The sequence below is a fragment of the Sciurus vulgaris genome, assembly GCF_902686455.1.
Source record: "Sciurus vulgaris genome assembly, chromosome: 3".
Taxonomy (NCBI): domain Eukaryota; kingdom Metazoa; phylum Chordata; class Mammalia; order Rodentia; family Sciuridae; genus Sciurus; species Sciurus vulgaris.
Window position 1 is genome coordinate 125,736,364 of NC_136463.1, and position 8,413 is coordinate 125,744,776.

The following is an 8,413-nucleotide window of genomic DNA, read 5'->3' on the forward strand; positions in this document are numbered from 1 at the left end:
TTTTTTTATCATAAAAACCGGGTTATCTATGAGAGAAGTATTATACAGAGGGATTCTAGCCAGATGTTAGACAATATGATGTGCTAGGGCCTATTACAAATGGAAATATATGCTCAATTTAAAGTATTTAGACTCATTATACTTTAAAACACTGCAGGCAAACAAGAAATATGACACTGCAAGGATCTTATCTCTCCAAGAAGCTATTGGAGAATTTTGAGGAACTAGTTGCCACATAGCCCAGTGATGTTCAGCCTGAGCCTGATTTTTATGGACTACCATGGAAGACTACTTCTCACTGTCTTCTTGGGAATTGTTTCACTTGCCATTTTCTTCTGGAGAACTATTCTTGTTGTAAAAGATAGAGTATATCAAGTTACTGAACAGCAAATTTCTGAAAAGTTAAAGAATATCATGAAAGAAAATGAAGAACTAGTGCAAAACTTGTCAAATTATGAACAGAAGATCAAGGAATCAAAGAAACATGTCCAAGAAACCAAGCAACAAAATGTGATTCTCTCTGATGAAGCAATTAAATATAAGGATAAAATCAATCTACCCGAAGAAACTAATGAGATTCTTGATGACAGAGTTAAAAGTCTTCATGTTATGTTAGAATTTGAGAGAGAACAGAATCAAGAATCAGGACTTGATATTAGAAAACAAGAAATCTACAGAGAAGTTAAAGGATGTTATTTCAATGAATGCTTCAGAATTTTCAGAGGTTCAAATTGCTCTTAAGCTAAGCTTAGTGAAGAGAAGGTGAAGTCTGAATGCCATCTGGCTCAGGAAGAAAATGCTAGGCTTAAGAAGAAGAAAGAGCAGTTGCAGCAGGAAATCGAAGACGGGAGTAAATCACATGCTGAGCTCAGCGACCAAATAAAATCATTTGAGAGTCCCAGAAAGATTTAGAAGTAGCTCTTACTCACAAAGATGATAATATTAATGCTTTGACTAATTGTATTACACTGTTGAATCAGATAGAGTGTGAATGGGAATCTGAGGGTCAAAATAAAGGAGGAGATGAGTCAGATGAGTTAACCAATGGAGAAGTAGGAGGTAACCAGAGTGTGAAGGTGAAAAATCAAATTAAGCAGCTGATGGATGTCTCTCAGACACAAACCGCAATATCAGTAGTTAAGAGGATCTAAAACCTTTACAACTTAAGCTAAGAGCCTGGATGCCCACAAAATGTGACCTAGAAGACCAAATAAAGAAATTAGAAGATGACTGCAATTCACTGCAGTCTGCTAAAGCTGGGCTGGAAGATGAGTGCAAAACTTTGAGGCAGAAAGTGGAGATTTTAAGCAAACTGTACCAGCAGAAGGAGATGACTTTGCAAAAGAAACTGAGTCAAGAAGAGTATGAGAGACAAGAAAGAGAACAGCGGCTGTCAGCTGCAGATGAAAAGGCGGTTTTGGCTACAGAGGAAGTTAAAACTTACAAGCAGAGAATTGAAGAAATGGAGAAAGAATTACAGAAAACAGAGAGCTCATTTAAAAACCAGATTGCTACTCATGAGAAGAAAGCTCATGATAACTGGCTCAAAGCTTGTGCTGCAGAAAGAGCTATAGCTGAAGAGAAAAGGGAAGCTGCTAATTTGAGACACAAATTATTGGAAATTACCCAAAAGATGGCAATGCGCAAGATGAACCTGTGATTGTAAAACCAATGCCCGGAAGACCAAATACACAAAACCCTCCCCGGAGAGGTCCACTGAGTCAGAATGGCTCTTTTGGCCTGTTCCCTGTGAGTGGTGGAGAATGTTCCCCTCCACTGACAGCAGATCCAGCTGGCAGACATCTCTCTGCTACTCTTAATCAAAGAGATATGCCTAGAAGTGAATATGGGTCAATGGATTGACCTTTACCTCGTCCTCGATGGTGGTCTGAGGCATCTGGGAAACCCTTTGCCTCTGAACCACGATGTGGTCCAGCTCCCGTGAACAGCAGCTCCAGAAGCTCTTCTCCGGCCAAGGTGATGGATGAAGGCAAGGTTAATTTGGCTACAAAAGGGCCCCTTTCCCAGGGGTATCTCTCATGCGCTCCCCTGTGGGAGGGCCTCTACCACCACCTGTTCGATATGGACTGCCACTTCAGCTTGGTGGGCTTTTGGGGCCTCAGCCACTCCCTTTACCATTTGGTCCTGGTGTGTGTCCACCACTAGGCTTAAGAGAATATGCATCAGGTGTTCTACCTGGAAAACATGATCTGCCTCTTGACTCTCGGGAATTTTTACCAGGACCTACACCATTTAGACCTGTAGGTTCATTTGGTCCAAGAGAGTACTTCATTCCTGGTAACTGATTACCACCCCCAACCCATGGTTCCCAAGACTACTCACCATCACCTGCCGCAAGAGACTTAACACCTTCAGCGTCTAGAGATGAGTCTTCATCTGCCTCTCAGAACAGTAGCCAGGACTGTTCGCATTAAAACAGAGCCCGTAACCATGACCTCTGACACTTAGTCAGAATGTGGACTATGGACTGTCCATTGTGTTAAGGGATTATTGGCTTCGAAATCCAAAAGTTTTAAGGGTTTGTTTTTAGAAGTAAGCTGTCTTGGCAGTATGCATTTTTGAGCCAAAAAATTCAAAATTATCATTTCCCCCTCTAAATAATGATCACCTCTTAAGCTAAAGTATCCTTCCAACTTTGAAATGTGCAATAAGGAATACCTGTGTTTTAGTTAATGTAGCATATATAATTGCTAAATGATTTAGAATGTCATAAAATATGAACATTTCCTGTGGAAATGCTTTAAGAACATGTATTTCCATCATCCTATTTTGAGTGTATTCCAGGTGATACAGAGCAATGGTGTTTAGAAGCTTGATCTTTCTCTCTTTCTTAATATTTGGTCACAGACTGTTAGGCTAAAAATGTTTACTCAAGGATCATAAACTTATTTCCCTTCTTGCTGAAGTTCTTTGTAATAATAGTTCATAAAAAATTGTTTATTAATAATAATAATAAATTAAAAAACAGCACAACCACAATTTCCTGGCAGGCACCTATCAAGAGACCCAGGCTGGGCCTAGTGGAATGTGCGTGAAACAGTCCCGGAGTAACTGTACCCAGGGGGTTTCCAAATGGAAGGGCAAAGGGGAGTCGTCTCACTTTTCCTTTGTGTCTGGTGGCTCACATGACCAGCTGAAGCAGGCTGGGAGTCTGAGCATGCAGGAGTGAAGAGCTCAAGGACTAATTCCGGGAAGGCTGTGCTCCTGGGCGGCAGTGGATAGATCGGTCCCCCTGCCCCATGATTGGATTTCTTGGAAGAGTCCTGAGAACCAGACCTGCAGAAGAGATCAGATACTGTTCAGTCCTAGGGTCAGGTCAATCTGGTGCCCTAGAGAAGGCACCACCCAGCAAAGCCCCTGAGGCCTGATTAGACCTAAGCCTCACCTGCTGGAACGCCCCTCAAAGAATGCTCCAGAAACAGTATCCTGGGTGTATACTGGACTGGTCCATATGGACAAAATGCCATCTGACAATATGTCCTAACTCATCCCACATCATACTAGTGAGAAGGGAAGGTCTTATATTAAACAGCTTCAATCTTGGGATGCTACAACTGGTAATTCAGAACAACACAAAAACAGGAGGGGGTTAACATCCCCACCACTTGCTCTCTCCTCTGTGAGTACATAAGTTAAGAAGAATCGGAAAAAAAAAAAAAAAAAACTATTGGCCATAGTGTGTAAGCACATGGTTCACAAATGACAGAGGCAGGAGACAGGAAGCAAACCTCGGATCAGCAAGCTCTCCTTTATTCTGCAGCCAAGTCAATCAGGCACAGGAGGGCTTATTTTCTGGGTATGGAGATGCCTGGGTTCCAGAAGGAGTCTGGTTTTTTAGTTTACAATGAGGGTGAATCAATCATCGGAGACTGAGGATGTGCAGTTTGGACAGTCAGGGTCCTAGTTGTGCTGGTTAAAATTTTAACGCGGGAAGGCAGTTGTAAAAAGTTTGAAACTCACTGTCACTGGAAAAAGCTTACAATTCGTTTTTCCCTGCTTATCTTCCTTCCTCTGGGACCCATTGTTACCTAGAGCGTCACTATTTGCTTTTTTCCTTCCAGGACTCAGCTACAATGGGAAAGGGTAAAAGTCCAAGTCCCAGCATTTCAATATTTGCCTCCTTCCTTCAAGATCCAGTGGGGTTTGGAAGGGGTTAATGTTTGCTTTTGTTGGAGATGCTAGGGGTGAAGCCAAGAAGGGATGAAAGTTTGCTTTTTCCCTTAGGGCCTATTGTTACTGGGAAAGGATGTATCCCAGGCTTAATGTTGGGCTAATTTCTCCTCCCTCCTCCTGAGCCACATTATCCCTGCATTTTTCCCAGGGAGCTGCCCTGTAGTAATATTATTTTGCAAAATCCTTCACAGTGACCACCCAATCTGGTCAAGTATTTTGGCCACCTCTTTAGAGAAGCTTTCTTCAGTCTTCACTAAGATATTGGTTTTCTAAATTTTTAATTTAATTTTTTCTTTCCATTTGTGTGCGCGTGCTTGCACTCCTGTGCTTGCACACGTACATGTGAATTCTGGCTGTGCTGATTGGTTCAGGGACATATATACATACACTTATTTGTTTCTTTTTCACTTTTATCATTTTAATGTAATTATCATTATTTTATTTTATTTTGGTACTGGGGATTGAATCCTGAGGTGCTTTATCACTGAGCCACAACTCCAGTCCTTTTTATTTATTTATTTTGAGACAGGGTCTCCCTGAAAGCAAAAATAACTGAAATAGGGTCAGTGATGATTTTATTAAGCAGCAGAGGGGCATATTTTCAGGAGAGAAAATGGCAATGAGCTACCACAAGGGTTTGAGTGTTATAGGGTTTAGCAGAGCCAGGTCATGGCATGAGTTGGTCAGGCACTTTTGGCAGGCTCATTTGGTGGGGGCAGAGAGGGCAGGTCGAGAAGTTCCCTGGGGCCTATTATACTGGGGTCAGCTGGTTCAGTCAGGTGGGGGTCAGGTGCGGGTTCCTTTTGTGTTCTCCCCATTCTCTGTTCCAGCTTTCCCTCTGACGGAGGCCTGGGCTTCTAAATAACAAAAGATCCAATTGACCACAGACAAATCACACACATGGCGGAAGGGCATGTGGGGGAACAGCTGTAGATAGGGGAATGCTCCAGGATTTATTCTTCATGCCCTTCACTCCCTAAGTTGTTTACAGCCTTGCTAAATTGCTGAGGCTGGTCTCAAACTTGCCATCCTCCTGCCTTAGCCTCCCAAAGTCTCTGGGATTATAGGCATGTGCCACTGTGCCCAGTTTATTTAATTATTTTTTTTTCTAGCACTGTCTTTTGAGGGTTCAAGGTTTCAGGATTGTATATTTTGGCTTGGTTTTGTATTTTTTTAGTTTATTTCTCTTGTTTCTCTTATCTTGCTAACAGTCAAATTCTATTGTTCTCTCTCTCTCTCTCTCTCTCTCTCTCTCTCTCTCTCTCTCTCTCTCTCCCCGCCCCACCAATACCTTGTTGCTTGTTTTCTCCTCCTTCTATATAAACATTACCTGCTACATCTATTCTGCATTCTCTCTGTTTTTTGAAATAGTAAATAGTAAAGTCTTTTGTAACTTCCTAACATATATCCTTTTCTCCTAAACTGTATTTTTGAAACAAGAACAAAGTTCAGGCAGCTAGTGTAGCTAGATGATCAGGTCAGGAAGATGGAAGCTGATTCAAAGGGAATGGAGTGGTTAATACCGTCAGGACACATTCCCCCTCACTTATGGCCAAAGTCACCTGACTCCTGGGGATTGTTCCTCCCAGCAAGGAATTCTTTGAGTATTCCCTGGGTGGCTCCCTTCCTGATTCTCTGGGCAGACAGTGTAGAGAGGTACTCCTGCATTGCCCCCTTCCCACCTTTTTGCCTTATGGGTGGGATAGGAGGGCATGAGAAGTAAGAAACCTGGAAACTGTAAGAAGACAAGATCCACCCCCTCCCATGGACACCCAGCTCTGGGACTCCTTCTCCATGGAGAAGTCCATCTCTGTTTGATCCTTTAAATAAAACTTGACTTCTACACTTGCCTCATTCAATCTTCAACATCTGAGGAAACGGAACTGGGCCCTAATTGATTCTTATCACTGTAACATATTCACCGTCTTCTAGAACTACTAATTGGTTTATACAACTCCCCCACCATTAATGCTAATGCAATCCAACTGCTGTGGGTGATATTGTTGATACTAAATGTTTGCTTTAAGATCAAGCTAGTTCATGGTTATTGTTTTCACTGTTGACAATTGCTGAACCCACCATTCTTCTTTATTGGTGGCAATTAATATTGAAGACATAGTAGGAACTGGGTATTTACTTAAACACTGTGTAATGTTTGTTGTTTGCAATGATTGTTACTACTGTTTATTTCCCCCGTTTCTGTGAGATGCTGAGAACCTACAAGGATACTAAATGTTCACATTTACAGACTCTGCTGCTGAACTAAATATTCTCTGACATTACTCCAACTCAAAGAAGTAAGGAGACAAAAGCCCCAATCATCAACAAGAACCCAAGGAGGAACAATTAGAGAGGGAAGTCAGGTCCCACCCTTTGGCATTTATGCATACATCAAACAGAGAGAAGCTGATAGGCACACATCTATAATCCCAGCAACTTGGGGGGCTGAGGCAGAAGGATTGAGAGTTCAAAGCCAGCCTCAGCAAAAGCGAGAAGCTAATCAACTCAGTGAGACCCTGTCTCTAAATAAAACAAAATAGCGCTGGGAATGTGACTCAGTGGTGCCCTTGAGTTCAATCCCTGGTACAAAAACAAGAAGAACAGAGATAAGGCCCAGTGTAGTGGATTACTGACCCAGGCCTGGATATAAAGTAAGTAAACTAAGGATGCTGTCTGTAAGAATTAGTTGGGTGTGTGTGTGTGTGTGTGTGTGTGTGTGTGTGTGTGTGTGTGTTCCCCTCCCTGTTCCTGCCAGCTGGATTTCAGGGAACCTAATTATAACACCATTCACTTCTTCCTTTTGGATTGTAAAGGACTGTCCCTAGGATCTATCTCTTTTGAAGTGTAAACGCCCCTGTGAAGGCTTGGGCCCAAGGCTACAGATTTCTTGAAGGCCTTGTAATAGGAGCCAGTCTCCTGGTGCTCTGCTTTTGTAAACACACTTCCCACTCAAAAAACCTTATACACAATTATATATAGGGTTTTGTTGTTTTTGAGACCTTGTACCCAATTATGTATCGTTTTAGACTAGAAAATTTATGACACTAGATAGCCATAAATGTTGTGAAAAACTGGTAAGGGATGCTCAGAACTTGGGATGCTAACCTCCTCTGGACTTGCTGGAGTAAAATAAAGTTTGGTTTCTCTCACTCTTCAACTCCGCTGCTGCTGGGGTTGTGGCTCAGTGGTGGAGCTCTTGCCTAGCGTGTGTGAGGCACTGGGTTCAATTCTCAACACAGCATATAAATAAATTAAAGGCCCATCAACAACTAAAATAAAAAAAGTTTGCCGCTTCTTGTATGATTCCCATGACACCAGAACAAAAGGATGCCTGGGAAAAAAAAAAAAGGTAGAGGAATCCACTTCAGTTGACAAGCAAGTCCAAGAGCTCTGAAAACATGAGAAGACAGGCAAACAAATCTCCCCTCGAAATCCACAATCCACGCAAACGTCAAACGTGTGAGCCACTGGATTTGAATCCTCAGTACCCCAAAATAAATAAAAAAAGATATTGTATCCATCAACAACTAAAACATTTTTTAAAATGTTCAATGAACTAAAAGAAGACTTAAGGAAGGAATTAAGAGAGAAATTACAGGAGAAAAAAGACCACTTCAACAAAGAAATAGAAATAGTGAAAAGAAACAAAGCAGAACTCCTAGAAATTAAATACACAATCAAATTAAAAACTCACTTGAAGTCATCATAAACAGATTAGATTGCATAGAAAATAGAACCTCAGCCCTTACAGACAGAAAGAACTTCAGGCATGGAAGACAGGCTATATATGCTCTTTCATACAGGAGATAATAAAAGGAAAAAATTATAGAGCATGACCAGAAATGTTCACCAACTTTGGGACAATTTTAAAACTCCAAACTTGAGAATTAGTGGGATAGAAAAGTACAAGAAGATACAAAGTAAAGGCATAATGAACATTTTCAATGATAGTTACAGAAAATTTTACCCATATCAAAAATGAGATAGACATCCACATACAGAAGGCTTACGGGACCCCAAATAGACCTAATTAAATAAGAAGCTCACCAAGACATATTGAAATGCCTAATATAGAAAATAAGAAAAGAATATTAAAAACCACAAGAGAGAAACATCAGGTCACATTTAGAGGCAAACTAAATAAAGCTCGCTTCTGAGTTCTCAGTTCAGATTCTAAAATCGAAGAAGGCCTGAAATGAGATATTCTAGCCCTAAAAGA

General features: G+C 41.3%; 1 pseudogene across 1 annotated transcript; it reads left to right on the plus strand.

Annotated features, from left to right (window-relative positions):
- The first annotated feature begins 231 nt into the window (after positions 1-231).
- Positions 232-1,980, plus strand: LOC306656784 (transport and Golgi organization protein 1 homolog; annotated as a pseudogene). Its single transcript has one exon. The product of its transcript is annotated as a transport and Golgi organization protein 1 homolog (transcript).
- The last annotated feature ends 6,433 nt before the right edge of the window (positions 1,981-8,413 follow it).